A 15,467-nucleotide genomic window follows, 5' to 3' on the forward strand; every position below is an offset into this window, starting at 1 on the left:
TCAATTCCTTGATGGAAAACTCGTTAGCTAGCAATCCAAGAAGCAAACATTCGTGTCTCTTTCTACGGCCGAAGCTGAATATATTGCTGCAGCATCTTGCACTTCACAGGTCATATGGATACAAAGTCAACTTAGAGACTATGACCTAAACATGAAGAAGATTCCCCTCTATTGTGACTCAGAAAGCGCTATTTGAATATGTCACAACCCAGTGCAATACTCCAAAATGAAACATATAGCACTAAGATATCACTTCATCAAGGATCACGTTGAAGATGGTAATGTGGAGATTCACTTTGTTCGATCTGCTGACCAATTAGCTGACATTTTCACTAAAGTCTTACCTGAAGCAAGCTTTAATAAAATACTCCAAGGCTTAGGAATGATGGAAGCTGAATCAGTACCAAAACCCTTTTCGCCTCATTAAAATTGGACAAGCGAAATAGAGCGAACGCTCAGTCTATTTCGGTTCCGGATTTTTCAGGAACCGACCGAACGCTCAGTCCATTTCGCTTCATCACTCCAATGGTAATGTTTCCGTTGTATATTTTTTGTACCTATGTATGTATTTTCTCAATTAATTTTATGTTTTTCTTTTCTTTTCATAAAATCAAAAATCTTTTCTTTTCTATTTTTATTTCTTTTCAGAAAAATTCATAAAATCTGTCACACCCCAAAACCAAGAACGGCGGAAACGTTCTGGGGCAGAGGACGTCATGTAAAGTATCACAACACAGTATAATAGTAAATAAGCAAACAACATCATCCATTACATTAAATATATAATTTTAATACAAGTGTTCTGTACAGTTATAGACACCAAAAAGTAAATCAAAATAATAAGATGAGTCTTGTATGCGCTCCATCTTCTCAAAAGCTGGCCTCGGTACCTGTCTACTGTCGACCTGAGAATACAAGTTATTTTGAAAGAGTTTATCAGCATTAAGCTGGTGAGTTCATAAGTATTTTATTGTCGGTGTTTTTTATCAAAACGTTTGAACATGGTTTTAAGTATGAGTTTGTAAAAGGTATGTAAATGTTTGTAAGTGTTTGTAAAAGTTTGAATCTCCTAGAAAAACCTATATTTTCTATTAAAGTAGCCTTCTACCAAGGCTTAACTGTTCCGTATGTTCGTTTGTTGTAAAAGTGTGTAATTTCCCAAGTGTAACTATCATTAACAAAATATAGTTTGTACATTAATGTTTAAGTGAAATAATCACTAAATATATGTAAAGGGGTAAATTATTGTAGTACTGTAGTGTTGTATTATAGGAACTACTGTTGTACTAACTACCTTAAACCGGATTTATATTAAGGTATCATGTGACTTATTGCACCATACTATTGACTGGTAACAACGACATACGAATGGTCGTAAAAAGAAATGACGTTTGGCACCCGCAGACCTGTAGGTCCGGCTGTAGCTAGCAGCAAGGTGTAGGATAGTCAATCCAGTATAGATCTATACGCAAACTCACGCTCTCCCTTCAAGAGACTCTGGCTACAACACGGGCCATGACATTGAAGTCATGCTCCGATTCAGATCACAATGGTTAACGTATTCATGTATATGTAATGTAATGTTACTCGTTCTAGTATAGTTGTATATGTTCTCTTTCTAGTATAGTTGTATATGTTCTCTTTCTAGTATAGTTGTATATGTTCTTCCTCTAGTATAGTTGTATATGTTCTTCCTCTAGTATAGTTGAATATGTTCTTCCTCTAGTATAGTCGTATATGTTCTCTTTCTAGTATAGTTGTATATGTTCTTCCTCTAGTATAGTTGTATATGTTCTTATAGTAATGTAATGTATATGTTCTCATAGTAATAAGTATTGACTCATGAATGAACTGACTCATTGATATAGCAATAGTATAAGTATGATCCTGTGCTACCCCGATGGTAGCCTACTAATGATGTAACTAGTACGCATGAATATGGAAGCACTTTTATGTCTATATATTTACACATGATATATAATCAATATTTAAACGACCTTCGGACGAGTACCCGATATCCTATCAAACCACATCCAAATCGAGGAAAAGGAAACAAGGTGGATGGTCTTCCTAAGTCTTTTAAACATTACTTATATAACTATACATATACGGGCATGCAATTTATAATAAGTGTAAAAAAGTTTAATTAAAAGTATTTGATAAGTAAAAGAGTTTGTAAAACAGTTTGAAGTAAAATAGTTTGATAAACAGTTTGAACAGTAATAAAATCATTGGTTTTGTAGTTATTAATCACGTGTGATTGATGTAATAACCATAAATATCCAACTTGTATCCCCCTCCATAAAAGCATTTAAAACATTTAAAAGTATTTCAAAGGTTAATTAAAGGGGTATGAACTCACTTGAGGTGAGTGGATTGGGTTGAAGTGTCGGTTACGGTGCTAGGTGACAAATGAAGGCTTGTACACACGCACGAGCCTAGTTATCATATAATTAACATATATATAACTAATTAGCCAATTTATAACTAATAAATTAATTTGGGACACCCTAGAACATGAAAACACTTTGTTTCAAGGGTTAAAGATCACAAGGATTGCATCCGAGTGTTGGTAGGGTAAAACTAGTGTGTTTGGAGTCCAAGGGTAAACTCCCTTGGAGTTTACGGTTTTGATGGTCAAGACCTAGGGAGTTTACGGCATTAAACTCTATATTTTACGGTCGTAAACTCTAGTCTTAAGGTCTAAGTGTTGTTTTGTGGTTTACCAACCCTTTTGAAGCAATTCTACTAAGTGGCTTGGCCTTTGGAAGGGACTAGGGCATCAAAACACCTCCTTTGAGGAGTTTACGGCCTAATGGAATTTTCCTTTGGGTTTACTACCGTACACCCTTATGGAGAAGTGTAATGCCATGTTTTCAAGTCCCTAACACAATTAGGTAAGTGTATGTGCTAGTTTCTAAGCCTAAGGAAGGAAAATAATCCATTTAGACACACTTTAGGGTGTTTATGGTTTTGGGAGATCCCCAAACCGTAAACACCTATAAATGTTGGATTTTGGTGTTTTTCAAGGCTTAGATACATCAAAGGAAGGTTTAATCAATTCATGGAAGGCTTAAACATCAAACTAGGGCTTAGATAAGGACTTAGGCACACTTTGGTGCTCTTTTTGGTGTTTACGGCCCAAGCATCACCTTGGACCGTGAACACCTCTAGCCTTGTGTTCTTGACATATTCTTGATGTTCAAATGTAATACTAGCATAAAATCACTCAAGGATAAAAGCACCTACTATTAGAAGGCTTGATTTGAGCTAAAATGCCAAGAACACTTAGTGTGTGTTCTTGGTGTTTTGGAAATCTAGTCAAAATACAAATATGGTTGGATGATTAGATATATAAACACTAGATTAAGTGTTTTACTTACTTAAAAAGGTTAGAACACTTACAAGATTGAAGGTTTGGAATTTAATCTAGGATGATACTTGAGAGAGTTCTTGGAGTTTACTCTTTTGTGAACTTGGGGAGTAAACACAATAACTAGACTATTGGGGAGTAAACTCATACATAGGTATGAGTTTACAGTTTTTGGGTGAATTATCAACCCAAACATAAAAGTTTGGTCGTGAATTTCTAAGACGCGAGGTGTTTGCGGTTTTTAAAATTCAAAACCCTAGACGACACTTTCTTTCACTCGTTCGTTTAAAAATAATATTAAAATAATCAAACGAACTTTATATTTCCTAAAAGTAAGAAATAATTACATTAACTTATGACACGAAGTGGTTGACTTTTAGGGTTTGACCGAAAGGAAATTTTGGGTTGTCACAAAATCCAAAAATATTTTATTTTCTGTTTTTATTGTTTGTTTTAAGAAAAATCAAAATGATCAAAAATATTTTATTTTGTGTTTAGTTTTATTCATTTTTTTTCTTTTTCACAAATAAAATCAAAATACCAAAAATATAATACTGAAAGGACTCATGGGCAACTTCCAATGATGAAGTTGGGGTAGGTATAATTCTCTTTATCTTTGTACTAGCTAAGTGTTCGTAGAATCATGTTGCTGCATGTTGACTGATGCCTCAAAGACTTCAATTGAAGCCTTAATGATTTGATTTATACCAATCGATTCTTCCCAATCAGGCTGATAAAATCACTTAAGTCGCGAGCTACCTTACTCTTCTCATATTGAGTTAATAGTTAACTGTTTGGTCACTTTCGCATAGCAGAGGTACTTTTTGTTCTTTAACCATCTCTACACCTTTATCCATTATATTTCATTTCATTCTTTTAACCCTTGAGACTCTCAGTATTTACCACTAAGGTTTACGGTTACACAACATCCGCGTTAATGATCTTAGTTTCATTTCACCACGTGCTAAGTGAAACTCAAAATCCAACACCTACAATGAATTGACGGTGAACAATCAAACGTTCTAGTGTTTTACCCAAGTATTAACGAAACCACTTGAGTGGGAGGCACCAAGAAATCTCCTTTTATTTTTGAGCGATCTTTATGAAATTGTCTAATACCAAGACTTTTCTACCCAAGATATCCAATTTAATTTTGTTTTTGAGATTTCTATAAAATCACCAAGTCACTGAAAAATGATCCAACCTACTTGTTTTATAGGCCACATTGGTCTCACAAGTACTTCATCCCACTTTCGGTCTTATATCAAGCTCCGTAGTGTGGTTGAAGCGAAAGCCACCCTAATAACCTTATAATTAAAAGATGCCTTTCAATGCTTCTTAATAAGTATTTGATCGTATTTTAAGGGGAAACCACATAGACACTTCTAAGTCTCTCTTGACTTTGAAGGAAGAGATTCATGTCTGGGATCCAGTGCTTTGTGTCTTAATTGACATCACTTAAATCCCACAAACAATTTGCTTTATTTCTTTTTCCTTGGCACACTCTTGCATGAAGATCTTTATGATCTTCCACAAGTCTTGATCGTGGTACTAATGGCTATTTCTCAGATATACAGTTCTGTTCATTATGATGTGATGGTATAATATGTTGGGAGCGAAGGCTATTTCATATGAAGTGAAAAGGTAACTCAACACTTCAACAGGAACTTGAATCGTTTCAGAACTAAAGAGAAGGTGAAAGGATAAGATTTTGAAAGGCACGTGAATTTGAACCGTTTCCTTTTCTCACGCCACCTGACACACTCTACACACTTTTCGGGGTAACAGTTGTCAAATCGTGCTTTTTTAGGCGTCATGTCAGAGGATCGTACAATCATCACTCTGTATTTTTTTCTCTCACGGTAATCGTATAAAGAGATTTATCACCTTACTTTTACACTCTTACCACTTAAAAATCCTCTCGAGCATTATACGGCGATTTCTCTCTATTGTTCATCTTTGTAACGCCCGGGTTTCAGGGCTAAGCATTTTTGTCAATGTAATAGTCTAGGTCAACTCTTGTAACTCTTTTTGAAATAATAAAGATGAAATATTTGAGTATTATGTGAATTATGTGTGTTTATGTGTTTATTATTTAATTATAAATGTATAATTAATAAAAAATAAAAATGAACGTCAAAATTAAAGTGTGAGATAATCTCTATATCTCTACATAAAGTTGTAGAATATGTCTCAAGGTTTCCGTGCATATAAGGAATGCCGAAATCCGAGTTATAACGAAGAAGTTATGACCCGTCGAAGTTTCGCGACAGAACCGGCACGATACCGGGAAGCGTAAATAGTGAATTTACGATAGAGCGAGATTTAGCCTTAGCGCTATAAACGAAAGTCGTACAATATGTTAAACTAAGAACATCGATAAAAAGAACGCCCAAATCTGACTTCGTATGAGGAAGTTATGATTTTTCTAAGATTCAGCATAGCAGTGCACAGCCCGAAATCTGAATTTTAGATCAGTCGATTTTTAGCCAACGGGATCTAAATGAAAGTTGTATTACTCGTAAATACCAATGCGTGGATATAAAGAACGTCGATAATAGAGCTCGTATGCGAAAGTTATGGACGATAGAGCGAGATTTAGCCTTAGCGCTATAAACGAAAGTCGTAGAATATGTTAAACTAAGAACATCGATAAAAAGAACGCCCAAATCTGACTTCGTATGAGGAAGTTATGATTTTTCTAAGATTCAGCATAGCAGTGCACAGCCCGAAATCTGAATTTTAGATCGGTCGATTTTTAGCCAACGGGATCTAAATGAAAGTTGTATTACTCGTAAATACCAATGCGTGGATATAAAGAACGTCGATAATAGAGCTCGTATGCGAAAGTTATGGACGATGCTTAGTCCCTACTTTTCGAGCGCGGCGAATTCGATACAGTTTTGTAAATCCGAGATAGAATGAGAATTAGTCAACGAGGTCTAAATGAGAGTTGAAGATCTCATTAATAGGAACTCAACGGTAAAAAGACAGACAAAAACGGAACTCGTATGCGAAAGTTATGGACGAAGCTTAGTCTCTACTTTTCGAGCGCGGCGAATTCGATACAGTTTTGTAAATCCGAGATAGAATGAGAATTAGCTAACGAGGTCTAAATGAAAGTTGAAGATCTCATTAATAGGAACTCAACGGTAAAAAGACAGACAAAAATGGAACTCGTATGTGAAAGTTATGGACGAAGCTTAGTCTCTACTTTTCGAGCGCGGCGAATTCGATACAGTTTTGTAAATCCGAGATAGAATGAGAATTAGCTAACGAGGTCTAAATGAAAGTTGAAGATCTCATTAATAGGAACTCAACAATAAAAAAACAGACAAAAACGGAGCTCGTATGCAAAAGTTACGGACGAAGCTTAGAGACTACTTTACTATAAAACTCCTATAAATACAAGGGTGAACTCCTCATATTTTCTTCACACCATAAGCCTCTCTTTCTCTCTCTAACTTCTCTCTAGCCTCCCTAAACCCCTCCCAAGTCTAGGGAACCTCCCTATCACGAGAAGAAAGCCCCGGAGCGCCCGACGGCTCCGAGAAGAAAAGCTTTCGGCTCGGAAACGCTGCTCCAGCGAAGCCCAGTTTTTAATAAAAACCCATTGTAAGTGAGTTACGCCTATACTATATTTAATATAGCTTTTATTTAATTATAGTAACATTATTAGGACCTTAAAATAATTATTTGGGCTATTATTATGAGTTATATTGAGTGTTATTTAACGCTTATATAATAGTAATAATAGCTGGACTATTAATTAGTCGCGATTAACGTTAAAACTAAACTCTAGTGGTATTAATACAAGGTTTTGGTCAAGGAAAAAATTTGTTTTAAGAAGTAACGAAGAGCTGTCCGAGTGCCGAGTCACCACCTTACCAGGTGAGTGCATAGTTACTTTCAGCTTACACATAGATATGAAGTATTTTATATAAATTACGTGCTATGTGTGCATATTACCTGAATACTTGCTATCTATGCTAGATGAACATTTTTATACATGTTTTCAAAGATTTAAACTGTATATTTATTTTATATCTACGAAAATGTTGGGGTAAAACATGGGTAGATGTATTAGTTGTTGTGTGATAAAATGAAATAATGAGAGGCCTCGTTATAGATGTTATTGATGATCTAGTCATCTAGCGGAGTATAGATGACGACCACGGACTATTCTAGACAGTCCAGTGGAACACTAGCAGGCTCACAACCTGTAGGTGTTTATTCGAACTGTGTGTTTATTTGAACTCTGTGCTCACCAGATGTACTCCATCCCCCACATGGTTGCCTTAAGGACATTTATTGTTGAGGAATCCCCTTAGCAGTAGTGTATGTCCCGATGATAATCCTTAGGATAGGTCCCTTATGATAGATGCTTAGGGACGTAATGTGAGGATAACGGGAATGGGTAATCGGGTTTGTTTAATTTAATGAAGTTAATAAACTTATTTATTGTGGGTTGAAAACCCTATGTGCTCACCAGGCTCCCAAGCCTGACCCACTTAGTTTTATGTATTACAGGTAGTGGCGCTTGAGCATAGATATGATGTTGGACGAGGGATTACGGATATAGGCCTGTAGATATGAAATAATGTAGTAAGGCTTATATTGTACTGTTTATGCTTTTGATCTGTACGAACATGGCATCCCAAGTCTTTTAATGAAATACATTTCTACGGAAATGCTTTTGATAAATCTTTATCATATTTTGTTTTGGGACAAATTCCGCAACACTTTCATTTAAAATGTTACTCTGATTTTTAAACAAAGCATAAACAAACCGGTCTTTTCTGGCCGTGATTTTGGGGATGTCACAATCTTCTTCTCTTTAAGGTTCATCAATGGCAGACTCCTCTTCAGTTCACAAACAAAGTGCCCAGTTCTGTCTTCTCATCATCAAACCAAATCAAAACATGATCATCGATCTCTCTCCTTTCCAATATGATCCTTACATGCCCCAAGTGGTTGAATGTCACACCCCGACCCGCGGCGGAAATCGTCGGGGTTGCGACATTATACAATTGGATCACAGTCAACCACATATATCGAACACTTAATATATTTAAATCAATATATTACAAACCTTAAAGTGTTGGAATTGAAATTACATATTCATAGTTTAAACACACAACAGTAAATAAAAACAGTTCAAGATTATTCCCAAAAGAAAGGAACTCTATAATTTCCTTAGAACCGATGTCCTACCTCCAGCTCCTTAGTTACTTGAGAATACACATTTTTTTAAAATACGTCAACAAAATTTGTTGGTGAGTTCCACAGGTTTTGACTCCGTGAGTTTCATAAAAAGAAATCTTTATAGAACTTGGAATGTTTAACAAAATAAGTTGTGCAAAACAGGGTCAATAATATTACCGATATGCTTCGTGTGAGAACCGATACTTGAAATCTAGTATGAGTACCCATGTTACTTATTTACAATAAAAGTAAATTTTAACATATTTTTGAGAAGCAAAATATTTAGTGTTTGTATAGATAGACACTAACAATCGTTTTAACAATCTACAAACAATATTCATACTACATACAACCTCATCCCAGTGTATCTTAGTATATTTATTTCCGGGACTTTGTTATAATTCCCGATTGTTTGGATTTAAAGATTTTTGGCTGTAATGCTTAAAAATGTAAAACTACCAAAGTTCTAACAGGACAACGGTCATATGTGTCCCTATACGAGTTTAAACATTACGTCGACTGTAAGTGACCATATATATGTTTAGACAGTACTCCGACTGTAAGTGAATAACAAAGTTTATACAACACCCCAGCTGTGAGTGACCAAAATCGACATAGTCCAAATCATCGTATCTTATGAGGTTTTCAACATGATCATATTAGAAATACTTGCTATAATTTACACTTTTGTAACTATTAAAGTATGTGTGAACTAAACAATATCATAATTGGTGTACTTCTTATTTACCACAACACTTTGTATATATATTTGAAAGTCCAAACAGCAAGATAAATCAAAAGGGCAATTATGTCCATGTTTTTATAAAAATCATAGAAAAATCATCGTAAATCAAAATCTGGATCCGTAAACTCTCAGAGTTTAGAAAATAAGTCTAATTTGTCCATAATTTTTACCCTGACCTTAAGTGGTTCCTAACCTGAGTGAAAATGTTCATTTTTACAGACAGGTCCGCAAATGTTCTGAAATGATAGGCAGTTTTGTAAAAATCATTATAAATTGTAGAAAAATCGTATGAACACGTGCAAGTAGTCCTTGGAAAGGTATAAACCTGAACTATTTCCATATTGTACCGTTTTGAAATCCATTGAGTTTAAGGAGGGCAAAACAATCCGTGAACAGACCATAACTTTACTGTGAAAAGCTGAAATTTGAGCTTAGATATGTTTAGTGACATAACTTGCATTTTTAGTTAGCAAAGCCTTTAAATCTTTCAACTATAATTTGTTCAGTGTGTATTCTCCCCCAAAACTTGTAAAACATAAAAGAGGGGCCGTAGAAAACTCACTTTAGTTGCGTATCGTTATCGGGTTCAAAGATGTCGAGATGTTCCCGGTTTCTCGAAGGCTTGTGTCGGAAGTATTCTTGGGGAGGACTTAACATAGATGATGATAGATTAAGTTAGAAATTACAACTACTTATTCATAACAACTTGTGGGTTATTTTTAAGATGTAAAACATAAGTAAAAGTTTTATGTATACCTTTGTTCTAATACTATCACAAACGATTGTTATGTCATGAGTTGAACACCATCTTTCTAGGCATCATGGAAGAGGTTGTCATGGGATCTATGTCACTCGAAAATGGCTTTCAAATGGGTTGTTATGATCTCGAAAAATGACAGCAACAGGAAGGTTTTCAGGAGCTTATTTGGTACCTGGAATTCAGCAACTATTTGTGTGTGTAGGTTCTCGAAAATTCAGCAAGAACATAATAAAAAGAAGAGTTTTGGGGCAGTTTTGTTGACTTCAAACATAGCAGTAACAGGAGACATGTTTAAGGGGTATTTTTGGAATAAAAATGGGTTCAAGACAGGTGCTAAATGCTGTGACAGGAAGCTAAAAAGGAGGAGGCAGCAGCTCCATTTCTTCCTCTGTTTTTGATGGGTCTCGTGGAGAAGGGAGGGGCTGAATTTGGAAGTGATCTTGAATGGCTAACTGAGTGTTACGTATGGGTTATAAGAAGGTAAAAATAGAGAAGGTATGGGGGAGATATCGTGAGTTTTTAAGGTGAGAAGAAGAGATGAAAGCAACTTGCCATATCTTGAAGATCATTAGAGATATTTTCAAATCTTTCTAAGATTGGATTTCCCTATTGGTTAACTGAGTAAATATGGTTTAGTTCCTAAGAAACTAGAATCTAGAGTTTGAGAGGTGAAGTGAAGTAACGAGACATAGACTTTGCAGGTTGTTTTCTGTTACTTGCATGTGCATCAATGAGTACTCTATATCTTGTATTTGTAAGTTAGATCTTTTGAATTTGTATTATGTGTATATAAAATAGTAAATGTTGTTGTGTATGTGCATGGGATATAAATGAATGGCTAATAATTCTTCCAAGTGAAACGTCGGTATATATGACATGTTATCCCCTGCATCCTATCTTTGAATGTTCCTATATTTATATACATATATAAAATTTTTGGATTTAAATTATATATAACTAGTTTTAATACAATATGTGTTTTATAATTACACTTATAAATAACAATTTTTTTTGTTTTATTTTAAATAATAACACATTTGTATTTGTTCTCGACATATATATATATATATATATATATATATATATATATATATATATATATATATATATATATATATATATATATATATATATATATATAATTTTCCAACTTGATGTTATGTTGACGTAACCGTTTTAGATTTTTGTTATTAATTTTTCCGTAGTCTTTGTTGATAAACGATTAAGTTTGATACATTTCAATTCAGTGTGTTTGTCCATTGATAGTATCACACGCCACTTTTATAAAATTCGTAGTTACTAGAAGCTGTGTAAATATAATATTTTGAACACCCGGTTATCAACCGGTGTTGTTTTCAAGAACCCGGTTCTAGTTCAGGTTATAAAAATAACATCGTTATTCGACAAATTCCTAGATCATGAAATTTCCTCACATTATTCTCAAACTTGTAACAAATTTTCTTAGCATTTTTAGATAATATATTATTCGTTGTTTATTATTAATATAGATTGTCGTACAAAAGTCTATATTTTTGCCAATTGTTACATTGAATGCCTCAAATATTCACCACTTGTGTTTGCCCTAACCAAGGTGGATTATGTCCCGATGTCCCTACTTTCTCAAGTCTACTCTACGGCAGTATACGATAAAGTCAAGGAGAGGATTTTCTTTGAGATATTCAATCAAAAGACGTCGATTTCTAAAGCTAGGTTTTGTTTGTTGCTAAGGTTAATCATCGACGAATCCATGATCAATCCATATTCGATCACCACGACACAGCTCTTTATAATGTTTTATGATATGGGGTACACTGAAGTTCTTACCACAGTAACGAAATTCAAGAAGTATTGCCTTCCTCCACAGTGGAATGGTCTTTTTACTCTCCTCTTCAAAGGTTTATTGGAGAGGGTTGCAGGTTTTGATGGTGCAAGCAAGGCCTTCATGACCCTTTTCTACGGTCTGTACCATGGGGTCAACATGGACTATGGGTCTATTCTATGGACTCAACCGGTTCAAAGCCTCAACTCAGCTTCTTTCTATTCTGAAATCTCATGTGGTAGGTTTTGGACCCTAGTTACTCAATGGGCGATGGAGAAGTTCCAAATTCCAACAATGGCAGACTCGTTGATGTCGTCAATCACTACTTTTCACACGACAAAAATTATTGTCTCTGATCCTACAAATTTTATGTTCATTGGTTCGGTTCCTAAATCCATGTACAGGTGTGTTTCTGGTGAAAGCAAGCTGATGAATGAATAAAAGAAGCTTCCTCCTACGGGACCTAGGCAGCTCACTCCTGAAATGCAAAGCTCGCTGGATGTTGCTGATAAACCAGCAAAACAAAGGAAGAAGGCTGAACAAAAAAGCGAGAAAGAAGGTCCCTCATCAAAAGTTGTTACGCCTAAAAAGCGAAAGTCTGAACAAGCAGCTCCTTCCGCTCCTAAGAAGCGAAAGGTCAAGAAGAAGGCACACAAGCCTAAGGCTCCCTCTTCAAGTGATTCTGAATATGTTCCACTTGACCAACAACCCGAACCAGAGTCAAGTGATGATGAAGCTTCTCAACATGAGAGTTCGCTCCGAGGTAATTCGCCTCCACCTTCACCGACTCATCAAGGTAACCGAACGTCACCTCCTCCTTCTCCTGCTTACTCAGTACCTATAACAATCGCTCTGTGCCCTCCTCCCATCTCCTCTTCAACTACAACTTCTATACTAATCCCCACTCACTTGTTCATCGAAGTTACCATAACCACCACTTCTACAACCAAACCTCAAGTTCGTGTCAACGTATCTGATGCGGGGGCACCTACTTCAGGTATCAACACACCCATTAACTCTAAACCTCTATCTCCACCTCCCTCACATGAATCTGACACCGTTCTTGGCAGAGCGAATATGGAGTTTGATTCCTTCTACTATAGCCGCTATATAGTTCAAAGCGATGATGATGATGATGCTCCTATAATGAAGAGGCATTTAAGGGATCTTAATGAAAATCTTCACAAGTTTATTTCTTCTTCCTCTTCCACTCCCAGCGAGACATACTCTGAGGCTGTTATCAAGGATTTGTTGGCAACCTTTGTCAAGGAGCATGATACCTCCATTTCCAATGCTGCCAAAGCCATTGACGCCTCCACCTCCTCATTTCAGAAAGCAACCATTGCCGTTGAAGAATCCACAAAAGATTGCAAGCAAGCGACCGAAAATGTCAAAAAACTAATTTCTGTTGCTAATGTTTTTCTAGATTCTCTTCAGGCTGCTGCTCAAAATAACGCTTCAAGCTTAGAAGAAACACTTTGAAGAGGCATGCCAAAACACCAAGTCTGACCACAACGAGCTTCAAACATCCATCCATGCACGTCTTGATAAACTCCAGGCTGATCTTTCCTTGGAAAACAAAGTCATGGATAAACTTGCTCTGAAAACCAAAAAGGTTAAGAATCATGCCTTGAAGCTCACTCAGGCACACAAGGAAATCGATGACCTTAAGTTAGAGCGAGCTGTCATCAAAAGCTGCATTGGTGATGTGCACTCTCTTCTCTTAAATCTCCTGGAAGCACACGATTCGGTCCTTACTATCATCGTTCGACGACACTTGGCTGAGAAGCTGAGACTACCTCTTGACATACTGAGCCATATTGAAGGTGTTCCAGAGACTGTTGTCCCTCCAAAACAAGGGGGAGATGCAAGTCAGGGTCAACCACAACAAGAAAACCCATTTCACAATCGAAAGTCACTACTAAACCGAAGGGTAATGAAGCTTCGGGTTCTAGTGTGAAGGACAAAGGCAAGAAGAAAATCGGTGATGATGATGAGGAAGAAACTGAAGAAAATGCTCCAAAAACCGAAGAAAATGCTCTCAAAATAAAGCGAAATGACCGAGAGCTTGAAGAAAAACTTTGCATCGCAGGAGAAGCAGTAGAGAGGAAAAGAAAAGCGAACGATGTATTGGAATGTAGAAAATCTCTATTTCCTCTATGGTCGTTGGAAAAACTTTTAAAGGAAGCACTTGAGTCTTCCAACACTCACTGGCTCGAACCGGTCCTCTCGTTTAATTGTGAGAATTCCAAAGACTCTCAGTTCGACAAGCCGATCACCCGGAAGGTGTTCATATTTCATTGCTTTAAGCCAATAGTTGTTGTCTCCTCTCCTGACCCGAAGGTTGATCGAGAATTAATTGACTACTATCTCGCATTCTCTCAACCACAATACTCGACGTGGAGCGCAAAAAAAATCACAACGGTCAAAGTATTGAAACCAACTTTAGTAGGGAATTTTATTAATGTGAAGTTCAAAGTGACCCGAGGCTCTGGCAGCTCGGTTCATGTGATTTCTCTTGCAGATTTGCCAAACTTAAACCCACATGACTTGATCCTCCTGAACAACATTTTGATGACTGATCAACAATAGTACAAGCCTATCATTGATCACATCAAGCGAATGTTGGTGCGTTACATTCTTGAGGTTGCCAAGATGGATCAAGAGATTGCCTCTGCCTTAAGGAAGAAGCCTACAATGAAATCAATTAGGAAGGCAAGCGATGTCAACATGATGCTGATGGGAAAAATCGACGCGAAGTATCACACTGTCATGTTCACCAGAGGTGAAGGCCAAAAATTCTTGTTTGCTCTTGATGACAAACACCTGTTCTCCACTTCTTGTTTGGAGCACATTCTTGATATCATTTATAGGTGTAATCAAAACAGTGAAGCTGATAAGAAGATTTTTTTCGAATACGCTTCGGTGCTATATAGACTTTTGTCAAACCCTTCTTGCCCTCATACCGAAGCTATTCAAGACTGTGAAGAAATCTACCCTCACTCAACCGAAGTGATCTCTCGCCTCAATTGACGCAAAGGGGGAGATTGTTGAGTCTAGGAGTTGTGTCATTGGGCTTGTGTAGTCGGTCCAATATTGTCACGGTTTGGGCCTGTCCATCCGTGTTTTTGGTATTAGGGTTTACTATTTATGGTGCATGCCTGCATCATCATTAGTACGCTTCTGATTATTATCTTTTTGAAGATACTGTAACCCTAGCACACCTCTACAGTAGAAGTTCTTTGTCGAGCTCTTCTGAGGTGTTGCAGTCTTAATCATTCAACATTTGTTTTATTCATCGTGTGTTCTTACTATTGTTTACATTCTGATTTACTTGTTAAGAATCTAAACGATCTTAAAAGAGTTTTCAACTCATCAGATCTAAATAATTCTAATGGTTTGTTCTCATCTTTGATCACATTTCTAGTCCAGATCTTTCAAAATTTGGTTAGATCTATAACCTTTGCTTTCAGATTTGTTGTCTGCGTCACCTACGCCTTCAAATCTACCACATTTCGTCACCGGAACACTATAAAGCATCACATTATACTTCATTGGTGATAGA

General features: G+C 36.3%; 2 long non-coding RNA genes across 2 annotated transcripts; one reads left to right on the forward strand and one right to left on the reverse strand.

The window, feature by feature from the left end:
* Window positions 1-756: 756 nt before the first annotated feature.
* Window positions 757-10,776, reverse strand: LOC122195030 (uncharacterized). The gene is made up of 3 exons (XR_006184956.2): window positions 10,080-10,776; window positions 9,886-9,972; window positions 757-905 (listed from the first exon to the last, which is right to left on the reverse strand). It is a non-coding gene; the product is annotated as an uncharacterized LOC122195030 (long non-coding RNA).
* On the forward strand, window positions 6,829-9,621 carry LOC128127441 (uncharacterized). The gene is made up of 3 exons (XR_008225247.1): window positions 6,829-6,988; window positions 7,191-7,264; window positions 7,904-9,621. It is a non-coding gene; the product is annotated as an uncharacterized LOC128127441 (long non-coding RNA).
* Window positions 10,777-15,467: the final 4,691 nt, after the last annotated feature.

Source organism: Lactuca sativa, chromosome 7 (assembly GCF_002870075.4).
Source record: "Lactuca sativa cultivar Salinas chromosome 7, Lsat_Salinas_v11, whole genome shotgun sequence".
Classification (NCBI taxonomy): Eukaryota; Viridiplantae; Streptophyta; class Magnoliopsida; order Asterales; family Asteraceae; genus Lactuca; species Lactuca sativa.